This window comes from Bos grunniens, chromosome 6 (assembly GCF_055505025.1).
Source record: "Bos grunniens cultivar Pamir isolate PY7600 chromosome 6, Bosgru_T2T1.0, whole genome shotgun sequence".
In the NCBI taxonomy this organism is placed as follows: Eukaryota; Metazoa; Chordata; class Mammalia; order Artiodactyla; family Bovidae; genus Bos; species Bos grunniens.
The window spans coordinates 85,207,192-85,214,811 of record NC_141170.1 but is presented as its reverse complement, the minus strand read 5'-3'; the positions used below and the strand labels follow the sequence as shown (position 1 = coordinate 85,214,811).

The window sequence follows — 7,620 nt, the reverse complement described above, 5'->3', positions numbered from 1 at the left end:
AATAAGTTAAGGAAACAGTCCCATTTACCATCACATAAAAAGAATAAAATATCTATCAATAAATCTATCTAAGGAGGCTAGAGGCCTATACTGTGAAAATTATAAGGTACTAATGAAGGAATCTGAAGACAATACCAATGGAAAGATATACCATGTTCTTGGACTGGAAGAATCACTATTGATAAAATGACCATACTACCAAGGCAATCTACAAATTCAATGCAATTTACAGCTAATTTCTAATGGCATTTTTTATAAAACTAGAATAAATCATTTTAGAATTTGTATAGAAACTAAAAAGACCCTGAATAGCCATAGTAATTTTGAGAATGAAGATAGAGCTGGAGGAATCAGGCTCCCTGATACTACAAAGCTAGAGCAATCAAAACTGTATGGCACTGGCACAAAAACAGATTTATAGATCAATGGAACAGAAAAGTTCAGAAATGAACCCACATGGTCAATTAATCTATGACTATGGAGGCCCAATGGAGAAAAGTCTCTTTAATAAATGGTGCTGAAAATTGGATAGCTTCATATAAAAATATGAAACTTGAACATTTTAAAAAACATACACAAATATAAACTCATAATGGATTAAAGACCTAAATGTAAGATTGAATTATATAAAATTACTAAAGGGAAACATAGAATACTCTTTGACATAAATCACAGCAGTATTTTTTGATGTCTCCTAGAGCAAAGGAAATAAAAACAAAAATAAACAAATGGGACCCAGTCAAACTCATAAGCTTTTGCACAGAAAAGGAAATCATAAAAAAAAAATACAACCTATAGACTAGGATAAAGTATTTGCAAATGATGCTACTGACAAGAGATTAATTTCCAAAATATAAAACTATAGCTCAAAGAGCTTAATATCAAAAACTCAAACAACCCAATCAAAAAAATGGGTAGAAAACCTAAACAGACACTTCTTCAAAGAAGACATACAAATGGTCAACAGGCATATGAAAAGATGCTCAATATCATTAATTATTAGAGAAATGCTAATCAAAACTACAATGAGGTATCATCTTATGCCAGTCAGAATGGCCACCTGACTGGTGTGAGATGAGTAAAGATATTGTTACTTATCTAAATATTTGAAAGGAATACCAGGGAAGAAACTAAAAAATTAAGGATTTTTATAATTAATATATATTAATAAATTATAATTTCCTCAGCTAAGTATTACAATTAGGGGACAGTTCAATAACCTTCCCGTCATAAATTTTACTTTTACATATTTATATAGAAAAGAAAATAAGAAGTAAATTCAGTGTTAAATATCACTGATGTATATAGTTCTAAAATAGCCTGGTCATGAGAACAAAAAAAAAATTGTATAGATGGTATCAGGAAGTAAATACTCTGTCTAGGCTGTGGATTCCCTTCTTTTCTTCAGTTCAACACAGAGAAGTAAACAACTGAGACCACTTCACTTCAGGCCCATCTAAAGCAGTCAGTATTTTTTTTTTTAATTTTATTTTTAAACTTTACAATATTGTATTAGTTTTGCCAAATATCGAAATGAATCCACCACAGGTATACCTGTGTTCCCCATCCTGAACCCTCCTCCCTCCTCCCTCCCCATACCCTCCCTCTGGGTCATCCCAGTGCACCAGCCCCAAGCATCCAGTATCGTGCATCGAACCTGGACTGGCGACTCGTTTCATACATGATATTATACATGTTTCACTGCTATGCTCCCAAATCTCCCCACCCTCTCCCTCTCCCACAGAGTCCATAAGACTGATCTATACATCAGTGTCAGTATTTTGATAAGCAGCTTAAATCTTGTTTAAAAGAAAATGAGCTATAAATAAGTATATGCATGCAATATCAATTTTAAAGCCTCTAAAAAATATGTGGTCCTTGAACAATGTGGCATTTTTAGTTGTTTGTAATAATTATTTAATTCTACAAATATTTTTATATTTATTTTATTCCTTATGTAAAATAATAACACCAGCTTTGAGGGTAATTTTTCTTAATATTCTCTATGAAAGCAAACTTTTTGATGTTGAAATCAACCAATGCATCACTATTAACAAAGTAGCCTACTGTGTGCATAAAAATGACAATATATATAGTCTTTAACTTACAAAGAAAGTTATACTTCTATATCTATTAGTATTATTAATATTTCCAATAATCCTAAATCTAATTGACCCTTGTGTATTTGTCAGTGCTTACATCATCTATATCCTGTATTCAAATTTCTAAACTACAAAAATGTTCAAATCAATAAATAGTAAGTATAAAAATAAATAAATTAAAACTTGCACTTACTGTAAGAAAATATCCATGAATATTATCTACTGGGCACTGTCCCCTGGTGATAGATGTTCTCTAATGTTATACATCAAGTTAATACCCTGCTCATGCTTATGCCAGAAAAGGCATTTAATTATACCTAAAAGAGGAACTTTAATATCTTACACTCCAAACAAATTTTAAAATTCGTAAAAATAACAAAGCTTAAATGAGCTTTCATGTTGCAAGTAAAGATGGCTTTCAATGTTATTTTAATAGCCAACTTATAAATATGGAATTTATATGCTTAAGTTTTCATTGTAATGGGAAAATATATTAACATCTGAATATGTGTGCAGTCACTCAGTCATGGCTGACTCTTTGCAACTGCATGAACTGTAGCCTATCAGGCTCCTCTATCCATAGGGTTATCCCAGCAAGCATATTGGAGTGGGTTGCCATTTCCTCCTCCAGGAGATCTTCCGACCCAGGGACTGAACCTCTGTCTCCTGGTCTCCTGTGGTTTCTGCATTGACAGGCAGAGTCTTTACCACTGAATCACCTGGGAAGCACATCTTAACATTTAAAGCAAAATGAATTGGTAGATTATCTAAATTTATTTTGCAGTTTGTGGCAGGAAGCGAAGAAGAGAGCCTGTTGATGAAAGTGAAAGAGGACAGTGAAAAAGTTGGCTTAAAACACAACATTCAAAAATTGAAGATCATGGCATCCAGTCCCATCACTTCATGGCAAAGAGATGGGGAAACAATGGAAACAGTGACAGACTTTATTTTCTTGGGCTCCAAAATCACTGCAGATGGTGACTGCAGCCATGAAATTAAAAGACACTTGCTCTTTGGAAGAAAAGCTATGACCAACCTAGACAGCGTATTATTTTATCATTATTATTATTATTTTTTTTTACTTTACAATATTGTATTGGTTTTGCCATACATCAACATGCATCCGCCACAGGTAGACAGCATATTAAAAAACAGAGATGTTACTTTGCCAACAAAGGTCTGTCTAGTCAAAGCTATGCTTTTCCTGGTAATCATGTATGGATGTGAGAGCTGGACTATAAAGAAAGCTGAGTGCCGAAGAATTGATGCTTTTGAACTATGGTGTTGGAGAAGACTCTTGAGAGTCCCTTGGACTGCAAGGACATCAAACCATTCAATCCTAAAGGAAATCAGTCCTGAATATTCATTGGAAGGACTGATGCTGAAGCTGAAACTCCAGTACTTGGTCACCTGATGTGAAGAACTGACTCATTTGAAAAGACCCTGATGCTGGGAAAGAATGAAGTCAGGAGGAGAAGGGGATTACAGAGAATGAGATCATTGGATGGCATCACCAACTTAATGGACATGAGTTTGATCAAGCTTCAGGAATTGGTGATGGACAGGGAATTCTGGTAAGCTGCAGTCCATGGAGTCGCAATGAGTTGAACAGGACTAAGCAACTGAATTGGACTTATTACAGAAATGAGAACTCATTTTTAATAGTTAAAGAAAAGTGTAACTAGGAAGCAAAATGAAAGTAATACCTTAAATTTATATCTCAGAACTCTAATTCATGAATTTCTTGCAAATATCCTGGAGGTTGTCACTTACCCTTACAACAATCTAAAAGCTAAACAAATGGAAAACCAACAACTCTTCTTAGATATAATATATCAGAAAAGTGAAGTCATAAGGCAATATATTGCCCCCAAATTGGAGAGACAAACAGGTGAATGCTAGTGTGCATACTGGTACACAGTGTATAAGGGGAATGAATGATACAGCTACTTTCAAAGGTAGTCTGACAGTTTTTTTTAAAAATTAAACACTCTTACCACAGGATCCAATAATACCACTCTGGTATTTACCCAAATGAGTTGAAAACTTAGGTCCAAACAAAACTCAGCATACAGATGTTTATAACAAAAATTGCCCAAACTTGTAATCAACCAAGATGTTCTTCAACAGATGAATGCATAAACAAAGAGTGGTACTTCCATAGTATGGGATATTCAGTGATTAAAAAAAAATGAGCTATCAAATTATGATATGACAAGCAGGAATCTTAAACACATATTGCAAAGTAAAAGAAACCAATCTGAATAGTCCACATACATTCCAGCTATAAGATATTCTGGAAAAGACAAAATTATGAAGACAGTAAAAAGATCAGTGGTTGGCACTATTAAAGGGGGGTAGATGGAGCCTGAGGATATTTAGAGAGGTGAAACAATGAAGTTTTAATTGTAGATATATGTCACTACACATCTGTCAAAACACACAGAAGGTATAAAACCAAGAGTGTAGATAAAGCATGGACTTTGCTAATAACATATTAGCTATAGCTATTATAGCTCAACTGTAACAAGTGTACCACACTAATGCAAGATGTTAAAAACCAGGGAAATTGGGGAGATGGTAATGGGATATATGGGAACACTGCACTTTCCACTCAATTTTTCTGTAAACCTAAAATTGCTCAATAAATAAATAAGTCTATTAATCAACAGCATAGAAGTTCAATTCATTATCATACTTTCTCTTAATCAATAATTATTAATTAAAAATAATTTGTACTCTGAGATAATTATATTGCCAATAAAGTTCAACAATCTCTGGAAACAATCAGGAAAGTAATAACTGCTAGGAACCTAGTATTTATAACATTTCAACAACTTATGTTGATTTCTTCTTAATCCTCAGAGATGCTATATTGTTGACTAATATTTTCTATTTAAGTTGGCACTTGCTCATTGCCCATAAACATTTAGGAAGGCTGTCTAACTACATGATACTACTTCTTATTGAATAATCATATCAAACATTTATCTTTATAGTTCATATATTTTGGATATACCAATTTTCATCCCAATATTAATATATAAACATTTGCATGTATAGATGTAAGAAATATATCTTTACCTTTTTCCTGGTGTTCCTGTGATTATACTTAATGTAGTCTTCTCCAAGTAGCAGTTATACTGTAACTGAAGAAAATCTAAATCTGATTCAGTGTCTCTTAAAATGAAATCTCTTTTTTCTTCTCCTGTTTTCTTTTGTGGACTCTCACATTTGTGATTACAAAGCAAACAAAATTTTAATCCTAAGAAAAATTTTACAAGTACCTAAAATATTTCACTATTTTTCCAGTAATTTTTTTTCCACTCAATGGGATGGAGAATTTTCCAGTATGCAACACCACTTACAAATTATGTCCATTATCATATACATATTATTACATTGCTATTACTTTTTCTTTCCTCAATAATTGAAGAAAATCATTACTATTATGCTCTAGAATGTAGATATTTTATTTATTTATTTTTTTTGAAGCAAGGAATACAACTTCATTTGGAAAGCTAGGCATCCTAGAAGATGGCAGGCTAGTGCCCCAGCGTATCATCTTATCTGGGTCTGAATGCCAGTTTCTTTTACAGACACAGAAGAGTAGGAGGTGAGGAAAGTGAAAGTGAATGTGATGTCGCTCAGTCGTGTCCGACTCTTTGCGACCCCATGGACTGTAGCCTACCAGGCTCCTCTGTCCATGGGATTTTCCAGGCAAGGGTACTGGAGTGGGCTGCCATTTCCTTCTCCATAGAATGTAGATATTTTATATTTCATAATTATTATGCTGATTAGTCTACTGATAAGTAAATTGTCACCCTACTTATTTAACTTATGTGCAGAGTATATCATGCAAAATGTTGGGCTGGATGATTCACAAGCTGGAATCAAGATTGCCAGGAGGAATATCAACAACTGTAGATATGTAGATGATACCACTTTAATGGTAGAAAGTGAAAGTGTTAAGTGTGTTAGTCACTCAGCTGTATCCATCTCTTTGCAATGCCATGGACTATAGGCCACCAGGCTCCTCTGTCCATGGAATTCTCCAGGCATTAATACTGGAGTGGATTGCCACTCCATTCTTCAGGAGATCTTCCTGACTCTGGGATTGAACCCAGATCTCCTGTATTGCAGGCAGATTCTTTACCTTCTGAGCCAATAAAGAAGTCCATGGCATAAAGTGAAGAGGAACTTAAGAGCCTCTTGATGAAAGTGAAAGAGGGGAGTGAAAAAGCTGGCTTAAAACTCAACATTCAAAAAACTAAGATCATGACATCCAGTCCCATTACTTCATGGCAAATAGATGGGGGGGAAGTGGAAACAGTGTCAGGTTCTATTTTCTTGAGCTCCAAAATCACTGCAGACAGTGACTGCAGCCATGAAATTAAAAGACTTGTCCTTTGGGAGAAAAGCTATGATAAACCTAGACAGCATATTAAAAAGCAGAGATAACACTTTGCTGACAAAGGTCTGTATAGTCAAAGCTATGGTTTTTCCATTAGTCATGTATGGATATAAGAGTGGGACCATAAAGAAGGCTTAGCACCAAAGAATTGATGCTTTTGAACTGTGGTGCTGGAGAAGACTCTTGAGAGTCCCTTGGACAGCAATAATATCAAACAAGTCAATCCTAAAGGAAATCAACCCTGAATATTCACTGGAAGGACTGGTGCTGAAGCTGAAGCTCCAATACTTTGCCCACCTGATGCAAAGAGCTGGTTCATCAGAAAAGACCCATATGTTGGGAAAGACTGAGGGCAACAGGAGAATGGAGTGACAGAGGATGAGGTGGTTGGATGGCATCACTACTCAATTCACGTAGTTTGTGCAAGCTCCTGACGATATTGAAGGACAGGGAAGCCTAGTGTGCTGCAGTTCATGGTGTCACAATGGGTCGGACATGACTGAGTGACTGAACAACAACAATTTTACTGATATATGGTCGAGTCTCCCAAACTTCATTCTTTGCTATATTACCTTCAAATATCATATCATTGAACTATTATTTACTTTTAAATCTTAAACCACATTTTAATCCATATGTATTTGAAATCTTATTTCACAATCATAAGTGGAAAACCAGAGGAGTTCACCATAAGTAGACCATAATAATAAAACATAAATATCATAAGACAAAGTATTATCAAATTTTAGCTAAGCAATGTTGTCTAATGTCTTTACTAGTGCCTCTTCTCCCTTTGTGGAAGAAGGAGACTGAATGTGTTAAAATGATAAAGACACATCATGTCCATAGTAAAAATCTTATCAGAGGAAATCATGAACATTCAGAAGAGATATTAGGCATTGTTCAGGGAAATTAGAGCATCCCTCTGTAATCAATATCCCTTAAATTCACAACAGCTACAATCATCTCTGCTATAAGCCAAGATTCTACACTTGAGACATAATGGTATAGAGATAAATGCAGCCAAGGATTTACTTTATCTCTGCAAAACACATTTTATAAAATGTTAAATCATCATGTATTTGGTTTATTTTCACTGTATTT

At 34.5% G+C, this 7,620-nt stretch overlaps 1 protein-coding gene across 10 annotated transcripts in view; it reads right to left on the bottom strand.

Moving 5' to 3' along the window:
- Positions 1-7,620, bottom strand: part of CCSER1 (coiled-coil serine rich protein 1) — a 1,487,998-nt gene that overhangs the window by 234,644 nt on the left and 1,245,734 nt on the right. The window lies entirely within an intron of this gene.